Source organism: Pristiophorus japonicus, chromosome 5, assembly GCF_044704955.1.
Source record: "Pristiophorus japonicus isolate sPriJap1 chromosome 5, sPriJap1.hap1, whole genome shotgun sequence".
Lineage (NCBI taxonomy): Eukaryota > Metazoa > Chordata > Chondrichthyes > Pristiophoridae > Pristiophorus > Pristiophorus japonicus.
The window spans coordinates 46,430,275-46,444,450 of NC_091981.1; the positions used below are offsets into that span (position 1 = coordinate 46,430,275).

The 14,176-nt window shown below is 42.1% G+C and overlaps 1 protein-coding gene across 2 annotated transcripts in view; it reads left to right on the top strand.

Moving 5' to 3' along the window:
- Positions 1–14,176, top strand: part of stt3b (STT3 oligosaccharyltransferase complex catalytic subunit B) — a 142,863-nt gene that overhangs the window by 80,716 nt on the left and 47,971 nt on the right. The gene's annotated exons all lie outside the window — the stretch shown is intronic.

Here is a 14,176-nt window from a genome sequence, read left to right on the forward strand (position 1 = left end):
TTGAATTCAGTTTCACAATTTGCCATGGTGGTACTTAAATTCATGACCTACGGGATGCTGGTCCAGTACCATAGCCCCTTTCATTGCATATCAAATAACCATACTTCAGCAGGGCACAAGTTTTATATGGACAAGCTGCATTATGGCAGAAGTCGTCTCAAAAAAAAGTTAAAATGTGCAGTGGGATCCAGCTGCATAAAATTTAACGGTTTAATGAGACTCTAGATGTTTGGCAGTTGACCCTACAAATATCGCAAACCTTTCTTAGCCATGAAATGCAGAACACAGAGGTTGAAATGTATATTAAAATGAGATATTAGAAGCTTAGCCCCTGAATTCCTTTAATTAAAGGTCTTTAAAGACACATGTTCACCCTCCATCAGAAGAAAACTTGGATATTTCTGATGAAGTAATTCATATGGATTAGTATTATGTCATAAGGCGAGTGCTTTGTTTCCTACCTCTTACCCCTCCTTTTTAAAAAAAAAAGTCGACTCTGCAGCTTTTTAGATTATTTCTGAGCAATAACTGATTTTGATAGTCATGCTGATGAATTTCTGTTTGTGAAAAAGCTGCATGAGGAATAAACCCTTGTGCCGCTGCACCCTGTTTTCCTGGGCAAGGCAGTGTGCTGTTCAGCCCGTGGGAAAAGTTGAATGGGCAGTAATGTGATCCATAGAAAATAGGTGCAGGAGTAAACTATTGAGGGAGTGCAGTGAAGGTTCACCAAACTGATTCCTGGGATGGCAGAACTGACACATGAGGAGAGACTGGATCAACTGGGCCTGTATTCACTGGAGTTTAGAAGGATGAGAGGGGATCTCATAGAAACATGTAAAATTCTGACGGGACTGGACAGGTTAGATGTAGGGAGAATGTTCCCGATGTTGCGGAAGTCCAGAACCAGGGGACATAGTCTTAGGATAAGGGGTAAGCCATTTAGGACTGAGTTGAGGAGGAACTTCTTCACTCAGAGAGATGTTAACCTATGGAATTCCCTACCGCAGAGAGTTGTTGATGCCAGTTCATTAACACTACAACTGCAACACTGCTGAAATGGATTCAGTCCCTCTGATCTCCGAATTGCAGTGCCACAGAATCAATCCACCTTTTACAGCATTAAAAAATACAATTCGTGCAAAAACACAACTGTCAAGGAGAACGATTTATTTTAATTCAATCTCTCTCTTCCCCCTCTCTCTCCTCCCTGCCCCCCTTTCGCCCTCTCACGCCCCCTTTCGCGCGCTCACATAGAAACATAGAAAATAGGTGCAGGAGTAGGCCATTCGGCCCTTCGAGCCTGCACCACCATTTAATATGATCATGCAACTTCAGTACCCCATTTCTACTTTCTCTCCATACCCCTTGATCCCTTTAGCCATAAGGGCCACATCTAACTCCCTTTTGAATATATCTAATGAACTGGCTTCAACAACTTTCTGTGGTAGAGAATTCCACAGGTTCACAATTCTCATGAGTGAAGAAGTTTCTCCTCATCTCGGTCCTAAATGGCTTACCCCTTATCCTTAGACTGTGACCCCTGGTTCTGGACTTCCCCAACATCGGGAACATTCTTCCTGCATCTAACCTGTCCAATCTCGTCAGAATTTTATATGTTTCTATGAGATCTCCTCTCATTCTTCTAAACTCCAATGTATAAAGGCCCAGTTGATCCAGTCTCTCCTCATATGTCAGTCCTGCCATCCCGGGAATCAGTCTGGTGAACCTTTGCTGCACTTCCTCAATAGCAAGAATGTCCTTCCTCAAATTAGGAGATCAAAACTGTACACAATATTCCAGGTGAGGCCTCACCAAGGCCCTGCCGCGCCCCCTTTCGCGTGCGCTCAACAGGAGGAGCAACTTTTTTACATAAAGGGTTGTGAGGTCATGGAATGCTATTGGAATTAGTGATTGAAGATGTCACCATGTCAATATTTAAGAATAGATCACAAGTGGTTATGGAATCGGGGAGGGTGGTGGTAAGGAGGTAGAGCTTGGGTGGCTTCTACATACAAAATAGAACTGATCCCATTTCTATTGATGATGTTTTCAATGATAAACATGTAAACTATGAAAAGGAGGGGGAAACAAAGGAACCCTTACCTCTTTCTGTTTCAAAATGTATGCTACGCTTATCAGCCTTGTCTGCCTTGGCACAGTGGTAGCCCTCTTGCCTCTGAGTCAGGTGGTCGTGGATTCCAATACCATTCCAGAGAATTACGCATATAATTTCAGTGGAGCACTGAGGAAATGCTGTATTTTCGGAGTTCCCGTGGATAAGATGTTAGACCAAAGTCCCATCAACTATGCCTCTGGAGCATATCAAAGATCCTATGACACTATTCGAAGAGGAGTAAGCATGGTGTTCTAGCCAATATTTCTCCCTTAACCAACATCACTCAAAACTGATTAACTGGTTATTTATCTCTTTGAGTGTGAGACCTTGCTGTGCGTACGTTGGCTGCCACGTTTTCCTACGTTACAATAGTAACTACACTCTAAAAGTACTTTTACTTCTTTGGTTGTGAAGTGCTTCGGGACGTCATGAGGTCATCAAAGGCGCTATATAAATGCAAGTCTTTTCTTTCTCATTATCTGTACTGGAATTCTGAAATATTTTTCTCCAAGTAATTGAGACAAATCACTGAGTTGCCTGGATATAGGATTATTGAGTACAGTACAAGATGTTCTTTTTTTTTACAAAATGTTACATCTTTATCAATCATTCATTCTATCATGCAGTGAGGCAGCAGCTACATTTTGCAGGCAGTTGATTAATGAATTAAAGGAATAGTTTGTCAATAATTTACAAATGCTGATTAGTCATGCTGCCAGATGGACTATGGGGCCGAAATTGCCCCTTTTTCCTGCCCCGTTAGTGCCCCGAGATTTTGGGGGCAATTTGAAGTTAGCACTCCAGGCCGGTATGCACCCGGCGATGATGTCATCGGCCAGTTCCATGCTCGGGGCCGGACTTCCCGCCCGAGCGATAACTGGCCCGGAAGGTTACCGCCCCTGGATGAGATGCGGGGCAATTTCGGCCCATGTTTTTTTATTAGGAAATGTAAGGCCAGTTACTTGAAATACTTGTTTACCCAGTGAAGTTACAATATTTTAAAATGGTGTTCATTCCACACCAGGTACAAAATACAAGTTACACAAAAGGTTCCATCCTGGAAGCATAAGCAACAGGAGTAGTGAATACAAAAGCAAGATACTGCGACTGCTGGATACCTGAAATAAAAATAGAAAATGCTGGAAATGCTCAACAGGTCAGGCGCAGCATCTGTAGAGAGAGAAACTGTGGAGGAGTAGTGAATACTGTGCTCATGAGTAAATGTGCAACATTTTGGCATGTAATTTTTGAAGATTTCTACATTTGAAAGAACCATGCCACAGGACATTTGAAGCACAGAGGACTGCTTTATATAGGCACACTGCTGTTTCCAGTAACCACGAAGACAATCACATTGATTCCAGTTCAAAGCTCAATTTTTTTGCTCTCGCTTATGCATTCACTTGAATCCTTTTCTCTATTTGCTTTAAATAAATATAGTTATTGCAGCAGTGATTTGAGCTTTCAGTGAAGACCTAGTTGGATCTGTTACGCATTTTTAATATGTGTTGCATGAAGACTTTACTGCTGAAACATGCAATAATGACATAATCCTTAATCCTTTAGGGTCCTGTCACTTTGCTTTAATGATGTGAGGCATGTCTGCTGTTGTCATTTGTGCTGAGTGTTGCCTTTGTACACAAACAACCCAACAGCAGCAACTGGCATTTATTATCTTTAGCGTTAAAAAATGTCCCAAAGGTGTTTAAAACCAAATTCTGAATAAAAGTATGCCATAAAGTTTGCTGAATATAAATACTGATTGTTACTTCCGGTAATTATGTTCATTTTCAACAGTGGTGAATAAATAAAGTTGTTGTAATTTCAAGTCTTTAATCCTTCAGTTTTAAAAAAACTGTGTATTCTGGAAAACTGAAACAATCTGTCAATGTCTGTCGGCGCCTGGAAAGATAGGCCTTCATCTGGAATGTTAAGACCCGTGTATTTCCAGCATTTCTGTTTTGTATTTGTCGTCCAATTAATTCTTCCATGTCGATGGCATAGTTGGCACTGCCTTCCACATCACTGTTGGGGAGGAAAAAAATGGCATAAAATAAATTTCCTGTGAACTTTGCGGGTATAAACCACAAAATAATGCCAGAGAATGGGAGCTACAGCAGCTGCATTGCCAGGAGGGAGGGGGAAGAAATGGCACTGTGCCAATGCTGTCTTCCAATGCACCTAGGTGCTACTCTTAATTCGCCAACTCAAATTGCTTGCTGCCTTCAACAACACCAGTGACAGACCCTGCAGACTTCACCCAGTGTTATATGGCTTGCATGGTGCTGCATAGAAGGACAAAATCAAATACTTTGCAGAGTTTTTGTACAATGCCCACTAAAACTGAAAAATACTTGTACCTCCCCATTACACTTTTCTGAAATACTATTAAGACTACATATGTCTGATCAGAGTTCTTCACATGGCTGTGATAAACTGCTTGAACTCCAATCCTTATGGTATCATCTGACCCTTGTGGTGAGATTAATTACTGTCTTGTCACCACCAGCCTTCGGTTCTGTAATTCTCACAAACTGAAATAATTGTCTGGTTTTCACATCGGTAAACGTCATCATTGAAGCAATATACAAGTACAGATTTCATCTTTCATCCACATGTCAATGTACACAATGCAGCGATATGTTAGTAGGTGCGGGGGAATTTTGGCTAAGTTGATTTATAGATTTGTGTTAGATTTGTGTTATTTGTATAGTTGAAGATTTTCAAATATATTTCAACCCTCTAAGATGAGCTCCTGATTTTCAATTTTAATGGATTATGACTGGTATTTAAGGAGATGGTAAAAATGTCTTGAATCAAAATTATATCAGTCTTATTAGAATATATTTCCAATCGCTACTCAAACTTTGAAAGCCAGTATTGCTATCCTTTACCCTCTGCTATCTCTAGTTTTGTCCTTGTGACATGACTTGACTTGATAGGTCAGAAGCCAGTTCCCAGGCTTCCTGCTGTGTATCCAATCTGGTAGATGTGCAAAAGTAGCGCAGTTCCAAAAGACCTAAAGGTTTGCTATCCCTTCAGTGCAAGAAGTCTTGTAAAATGCAATGTTCTACTAATCTGAAAAAAGATTGATTTAACATCATTTATAAAAAAAAAAGAAAAACAGCAAAACTGCTTAACAGGAAATTAATTTGAAGGCACTACAGCAAGAAAAATGAGCCTCATTTAGTAATGGATTGTAGAATTTATTTTTGAACAGAATTTAAAGACTGTCACTTGGAGGAATAAAATGTTCTTTCCAAACTTCATAGTGACTCTGTATTTTAGAGAAATTAAATTCTTCTCATTCAATATCCTCCACAGTGTTTGCCAGGCCATGAACATTTGTTCCATTGTAAACAATGTTATCCTCATTCACAATCTCAGCTTAAATAAACCTGTTGACATTCTGCACTTGACTGAAAATTGGCCCATACATGGTGATTCATTCCTGCTCACCAAAGTTGTTCTTTCTGACTACACAGTCCATGCTCAAACTGTGTCACCAGTGGGCTCTCATTGCTAGGTCCCATTTTGACACATCCTCTTACTGGTACTTTTTCTTCGAGTACCTTGCCCCCTTCCATCACTCCCACCTATCAAAAGACTGCAATGTCTGTCAACGTCCACTATGATTTTCTTGTCGGAATCTCCTCCCTATTATTCTCCTATGATTTTTGCATTGAGCTGGGACTTATTTTCACTTGCCTAACTCCTCTTTACCTCTTCTCTGTCTTCTCTTCACTTTTCTGTGCCCTGCTATATTCTTGCAGGTTAATTCTTGCAGGTTAACTCTCACAACAGCATACAGTTACCCCTATGACACTTTCTGTCACAACTAAGCCTCTCAACCTCTCACGGTTTGGTGAGACCATCTATGATATCACTGTGCGCCTCACTTTCGAGAAGTCCCTTCCCACCTCCAACTGCACTAACCACATAATCCACCAACGAATAATGCTCCATTGCCTTCCTTCCATCTGCACCCCCACCCCCACACTCATACTAATATCGCCATTCCCTCGTGTCAACCCATTCGACAGTTCACTTAGTACTTCCTTTGATGCCTTCATTCTCACCAAGCTATTCAGTCACCCAGCTGCGCCATTCCCCTAGTACGTTACCACCCCCACACCCTCCAGTCCAAAGGCTACAGGCTCATGCACACCTAGAAAATTATTTCTCTAGCTGTCTACTGTGAAATCTAGTTTGACCATCAATAATGTATCTCCTTCTCCATGACCAATTGCATGGACGGTGAAGGTCAATTCCAGCCTCGCCTCAACAAATAGCTGTGATTTCTTGATTCCTTTCTTCTGGCCCCTGCCTTGTTAAATCCAATGCCAAGTGTGAAGATCTCAAAAGATTGAGACTATCCATATAGCTGCTTCCTTGCTCCAGTCACGGGCTATCTCTTTCCCCCTCCCCCAAGCCCATGCCAGCTTTGTCTCCTCGGAGATGCACCTCCCTGCTTTCTTAATTTCCTCCCTGCCCAACTTCGGGCCACATTGTCCTTGTATTGACCACGGTTTCTATGTTTGCAGGAGGGCCCAAAAGTGTGCAGTGGCCAATGATGCCTAACTAATGTGCGATAATCCAAAGTGACCTGCACAGCCTAGCTCAAGGGGCAAAGATGGTGGAAGATGGTTGAGGTCCTTTTTGAAAGTTACTTTTTTCTGACTGATTTTTTTTTTTAAACTCAGATTTTATTTTTGGCGTTGGAATGGGTCCTGTTTTTGTTTTATAGTATCAGGAGAATTGTGAGTTGGAAATGAGAGCTTAAGTGAGTGTGTAAAGTTGTAGAAAATCGGTTTATATTCTGTACATAATTAAACATAAAAAAAACAAGAGACTATTGAGGCGCAGTTATGGTAAATGTCACCCACAATTATCTATTCAGTTCACAGATACCACTTTAATGGGCCTCGAACACAGTTCCAGAAGTAATGTAATTTTATAGGATCACAAAACATTGTCTTGCTATTTTAGCTGTAAAATACGCCCATACTATTTATGGTTCAAAATGTTGGTGCTAAATTCTGTTTAAAGTAGAAATCATAGCACCAGGAAGCAAAACTATTTTTTAGAGTCTGACAAATATGAAATAGTGAATACTGAAATTACATTTTGCAGTTTGCGCAATGAGTGGTCTATTGCAATCCTTGTATACCTCTGTCTATTTTGTTAACATCGGCGTAATTGTTATCCAACCTCCAACAAATGTTCTGACATTACAGATGCAATGTGCACATTATCACCAAATCTAGCTTTTTGGTAAGAATTACAGATATAGGGCCCAATTTTGGCCATGACCTACTCCAATTGGAGTAAGTTGTTTTTTCTGGCGTAAGTTGAAAAAACACAATTTTCCCCAATAAACTTGCTCCAGAGTAACTTGGTTACAATTTTTTTTAGTTCCGTTTTTTTTTTCAATTCACTTAGACCAGTTTTGGCCATTTATGCCACTTTGGCCAGCTAAAGCTTACTCCAAATCGACTTGGATCAGCATATGTGGCCAGCTCTGAAAAACATTGCGGACAGTGAAGAAAGCAACGCACATTAGTACATCGGCGGACATTAGGGCAGGGATAGGGGAAAGAAGGGAACCGGAGGAGACCTGAAACAATACAACCAAGCACCAAACATTGCTAGGAAAAGCACAAACAAGTAACATGCTAATAGAAATCAAGTAAAATCCTACCTTAATCTGTAAATTTGGCTCGGGAAGGCAGCGGTGGGTGGGGGGGCGAGGGCAGTGGAGGGAGGGAGGTAGCGAGATGCTGGCCTCGATATCACCGGATGGAGGAGGCCGCAAAACAAAGCAGTACATTTGCACCAAGCACAAAAAGTAAGAAGCAATTAATTAACAAATTAAAAAAAATAGAAGGAACCCTGCAAGTAAAGCACCAAAATCAATCCGTAAATAACAAATAAAAAATAGAAGTTCTACCTTAGGGACTGCAGCGGGCCGCCGATGAGGGAGCCCATTCGGCCAGGACTCGGGACAGCGTGCTTCGGGTCCCTCCCACATAGCCTGCAGCACGTGTTTGCAGAAGCGGCTTGCCAGGGGCTACTGCACATGCGCGCAGACTCTAGCGCCGGGACCTGGCTCCACCCCCAATCCATTGAGCCATGCTGCGCCACGACCGAGGCGAGGCTGGGGAGCGGCCAGGATACGGACATCTTTTTTCGACGCGCTTGGAGGCGGACAAAAGCGGCGCACCTCGAGTGAGGGCGCCAGAAAAAGGGGTTGGGGAAATTTGAGCCCAGACTTGCACAGAAAAAGGCCATTTGGCCCACCTAGTATAGTTTACACTCCCCGCTCTGATTAATTATCTCTCCTGTACCTGTAACCCTCTTATTCCCTTCTCCCTCATGTATGCATCGACCCTCCTCTTGAATACTTAAGTGCTTCAATCACTCCATGTGGCAGTGCGCCACTCTGTAGAGAGCACAATGGGAAATGGAGTGGGGAAGACCTTGCGTTCAGGAGAAAATCAGTATTTAATCTAAATGCAAAAAAATTCAGGAATTTTATTGATGGAAATTAGTGAAAATTGGTTTTAACGGTTCCGACAGATGGAATTCAATAACAATCTGAGTAAAGTCATGTATTCAAAGTAGGAGAGGTGAGAATGTTGTGTACACCATAAATGTGGTAGACAGGTCATTACAACAGTTCAGTGTTTGCAGGTGGTCGCGGAAGCAAATGAAACATTGGACCAGTCGATCAGGCCTGGGTGAAACTGCATTTGGAGTACTGTTTAGCTTTGACCTCCATATGAGAGAAAAGGTATAGAATTATAGACGTGAGGAGGCAATAGAGTTGATTCCTGGATCTAACAGGCTCTTGTGAGGAAGGGTTATCTATCCTGGAACTTCACTGCCCGGGGGGTGGGGGTTAATGGAGGTCTTTAAGATTTCCATGGGAATAGAGAATTTAGATCCAAGAAAGTTCTTTAATGGGGCAAGGATTCAGGGACTAAGGTTTAGAGTGTAGAGGAAAACAGGAAACGTTGTTTTCTTTGCTACTGTTCTGCTGTCCAATTACTAAAAATAAAATGTTTAAATGTCCTGTTTACCTGATCATCATTATCTTTAAACCTTAGTCCCCCAGTAAATGACTTGGACAGGTTAGGTGAGTGGGCAAATGCATGGCAGATGCAGTATAATGTGGATAAACACGAAGGCAGAATATTATCTGAATGGCGGCAGATTAGGAAAAGGGAAGGTGCAACGAGACCCGAGTGTCATGGTACATCAGTTATTGAAAGTTGGCATGCAGGTACAGCAGGCAGTGAAGAAGGCAAATGGTATGTTGGCCTTCATAGCTAGGGGATTTGAGTATAGGAGCAGGGAGGTCTTACTGCAGTTGTACAGAGCCTTGGTGAGGCCCCACCTGGAATATTGTGTTCAGTTTGAGGAAGGATGTTCTTGCTATTGAGGGAGTGCAGCGAAGGTTCACCAGACTGATTCCCGGGATGGCTGGACTGACATATGAGGAGAGACTGGATTGACTGGGCCTTTATTCACTGGAGTTTAGAAGGATGAGAGGGGATCTCATAGAAACATATAAAATTCTGACGGGACTGGACAGGTTAGATGCAGGAGGAATGTTCCTGATGCTGGGGAAGTCCAGAACCTGGGGTCACAGTCTAAGGATAAGGGGTAAGCCATTTAGGACTGAGATGAGGAGAAATTTCTTCACTCAGAGTTGTTAACCTGTGGAATTCTCTACCGCAGAGAGTTGTTGATGCCAATTAATTGGAAATATATTCAAGAGGGAGTTAGATATGGCCCTTACGGCTAAAGGGATCAAGGGGTATGGAGAGAAAGGAGGAAAGGGGTACTGAGGTGAATGATCAGCCATGATCTTATTGAATGGTGGTGCAGGCTCGAAGGGCTGAATGGCCTACTCCTGCACCTATTTTCTATGTTTCTATGTTAAAGATCTTTCCTGGATTGAAATTCTCTATACCCATAGAGAGATAGTTTCCATAAACAAACCAAGTTTTCTATGAACCAAATTCTCTCCTTTTATAAAGTGCATTCTTCTATATTAAAAGGAATTAATATAAACAAGTTCTTTTTGAATGTAATGATCTCTCGGTCTGGTATTTACCACCTTTTGGAGAATGTGGCGGGCATCCACATAATTCCCAGTGTATTATATCAAAATTCAAGGATAACTGTTGGTTCCATGGCATACTATTCTACTCGCAATATGCAAAAAGCCACAGATTTTGGCGAAAAAATAAAAAAGGGAAGGTGGCTCAACCGTGGCTATCTAGGGAAATCAGGGATAGTATTAAAGCCAAGGAAGTGGCATACAAATTGGCCAGAAATAGCAGCGAACCTGGGGACTGGGAGAAATTTAGAACTCAGCAGAGGAGGACAAAGGGTTTGATTAGGGCAGGGAAAATGGAGTACGAGAAGCAGCTTGCAGGGAACATTAAAGCGGATTGCAAAAGTTTCTATAGGTATGTAAAGAGAAAAAGGTTAGTAAAGACAAACGTAGGTCCCCTGCAGTCAGAATCAGGGGAAGTCATAACTGGGAACAAAGAAATGGCAGACCAATTGAACAAGTACTTTGGTTCGGTATTCACTAAGGAGGACATAAACAACCTTCCGGATATAAAAGGGGTCAGAGGGTCTAGTAAGGAGGGGGAACTGAGGGAAATCTTTATTAGTCGGGAAATTGTGTAGGGGAAATTGATGGGATTGAAGGCCGATCAATCCGCAGGGCCTGATGGACTGCATCCCAGAGTACTTAAGGAGGTGGCCTTGGAAATAGCGGATGCATTGACAGTCATTTTCCAACATTCCATTGACTCTGGATCAGTTCCTATTGAGTGGAGGGTAGCCAATGTAACCCCACTTTTTAAAAAAGGAGGGAGAGAGAAAACACGGAATTATAGACCGGTCAGCCTGACCTCAGTAGTGGGTAAAATGATGGAATCAATTATTAAGGATGTCATAGCAGTGCATCTGGAAAATGGTGACATGATAGGTCCAAGTCAGCATGGATTTGTGAAAGGGAAATCATGCTTGACAAATCTTCTGGAATTTTTTGAGGATGTTTCCAGTAAAGTGGACAAAGGAGAGCCAGTTGATGTGGTATATTTGGACTTTCAGAAGGCTTTCGACAAGGTCCCACACAAGAGATTAATGTGCAAAGTTAAAGCACATGGGATTGGGGGTAGTGTGCTGACATGGATTGAGAACTGGTTGTCAGACAGGAAGCAAAGAGTAGGAGTAAACGGGTACTTTTCAGAATGGCAAGCAGTGATTAGTGGGGTACCGCAAGGTTCTGTGCTGGGGCCCCAGCTGTTTACATTGTACATTAATGATTTAGACGAGGGGATTAAATGCAGTATCTCCAAATTTGCGGATGACACTAAGTTGGGTGGCAGTGTGAGCTGTGAGGAGGATGCTATTAGGCTGCAGAGTGACTTGGATAGGTTAGGTGAGTGGGCAAATGCATGGCAGATGAAGTATAATGTGGATAAATGTGAGGTTATCCACTTTGGTGGTAAAAACAGAGACAGACTATTATCTGAATGGTGACCGATTAGGAAAAGAGAAGGTGCAACGAGACCTGGGTGTCATGGTACATCAGTCATTGAAGGTTGGCATGCAGGTACAGCAGGCGGTTAAGAAAGCAAATGGCATGTTGGCCTTCATAGCGAGGGGATTTGAATACAGGGGCAGGGAGGTGTTGCTACAGTTGTACAGGGCCTTGGTGAGGCCACACCTGGAGTATTGTGTACAGTTTTGGTCTCCTAACTTGAGGAAGGACATTCTTGCTATTGAGGGAGTGCAGCGAAGATTCACCAGACTGATTCCCGGGATGGCGGGACTGACCTATCAAGAAAGACTGGATCAACTGGGCTTGTATTCACTGGAGTTCAGAAGAATGAGAGGGGACCTCATGGAAACGTTTAAAATTCTGACGGGTTTAGACAGGTTAGATGCAGGAAGAATGTTCCCAATGTTGGGGAAGTCCAGTCTGAGGATAAGGGGTAAGCCATTTAGGACCGAGATGAGGAGAAACTTCTTCACCCAGAGAGTGGTGAACCTGTGGAATTCTCTACCACAGAAAGTAGTTGAGGCCAATTCACTAAATATATTCAAAAGGGAGTTAGATGAAGTCCTTACTACTCGGGGGATCAAGGGTTATGGCGAGAAAGCAGGAAGGGGGTACTGAAGTTTCATGTTCAGCCATGAACTCATTGAATGGCGGTGCAGGCTAGAAGGGCTGAATGGCTTGCTCCTGCACCTATTTTCTATGTTTCTATAGCAAACTTGTTTATGGAAACTATTTTTATGAGATCCAAGTGTACAGCGAGTGAATAAAATTAGCAGAAGGAGATTTTTGAAAGAGATACATCCTCAACTCTAAACCTTCGTCCTTGAATCCCTGGCGGAGATTCAACTGCTTGGGGAGGCAGGAGCAGTTGGTGTTTGGTTTCCCTTACTGACTGGTTGATGGAAAAAAACAGTTTCATGGTCCAGCAGGAAAATTGACATTTAGATTTGTTTGCAAAGTCAGATGAGTCTGAACACATTTTTATACTATATGATTTGTAGGAAACAATGAATTCCAACTGATACTGACATTCACTTTTAGCACATTCCTCTTTCAATTTCTACATAATGCAGTAATATATCAACAGAATAGTGGTTATGCTCTGAGCTCAATATTGGTTCAGACACAACGAGATCCTTCTCAAGATGAGGGCTAAATGAAGACTCATACATGCTGGTTTATGCATAAAAGCTGAGAGCTGAGGTAATATCCAATACAGTGATGTATGCTCTGATTGATGCACTGATAGTGCTGATCGTGACTAACGGCATGATATTTGCCATTTGGTGCCATCATATCGATCCTGTCACCTCACTAGTTTCTTTACTCAGAACTGGTCATGGAGATGCTGCCACCTTCTCCATAGATGAAAGATTAAAGCATCCCTATCATACGACTGTGGAGCTCCTATTCAGACCCTGGAGCACATCATTGAATACTGCCCTCAGGAAATTCACAGGCAGCCTGCAAGAAATCCACGCTGTTGCACAAGAAACTTTGGCCTGGATATCTGACTTGGATATTTACATTTGATTTGCTTCGCTACTTCCATATGAAAGAAGGGGATGACCAAGAGGACGACTTCTCCAAGCCATTATATCACTCCTTTGTTTACATTCCTTTTCAGGAATGTAAAACTGCTTAGCCTTCCAGAAAGCACCTTGCCTCATCAGTCTGCATGTTTATAATAGTTACAGCAGTAATATCACTCCTCTCTGAGAGTAAATCTGAATAGCTTAGTTTACTATCTATTTGAAATGTTTTTTTCAAACCCCTTACCTTTTATTCCTTGAGATTTTGCGCAAGAGCAATGCCAGATATTCCTCCTCCGTTTGTTTTTACTTAAGTTGCCCAAGGTTATGTAAACCCTTGAAAAGGCAGACTGCGGGAGATTCAACTGCTTGGGGTGGCAGGAGCAGTTGGTGTCGATTTCTTTTTTCTCTTACTGACTGGTAGATGGGAAAAAACCTGTTCTAGCAGGAAAATTGACATTTGGATTTGTTTGTAAAGTCTGAAGAGTCTGAACTCATTTTTATACTAATTTTTATACTGATTTGTAGGAAACACTGAATTCCAACTGATGCTGACATTGGAGAAGAGGAGTTTGGTCTGAACCTGATTATCTGAGGCACTGGGCAGCTGCAGCCCATTATGGGAGCTTTGTTGCTTTAAAACAAAAGCTGGCAAATCTGATAGCCTGAACATAGCACTGCATTTTTATTAAATTGAGTCAGTGTTGGCATTCAATAAGGAGGATTGTTTTTTAAGTGAATTTTTTTTTAAATTGAATGTCCTAGCACACTGCTGTCTATCTCATTCCACTCTCCTTGACTAATTAAATAAATGTATTCCAGGATAAGCTTACACAGTGACCTTAAGGTTAAAATTTTAAAACTGGCTAGTTAACTTCCTATCCTCGTATTTCTGACAATAGCTGCAGGAGCAGAAGATGCCATTCTCCAGCCTCTGTC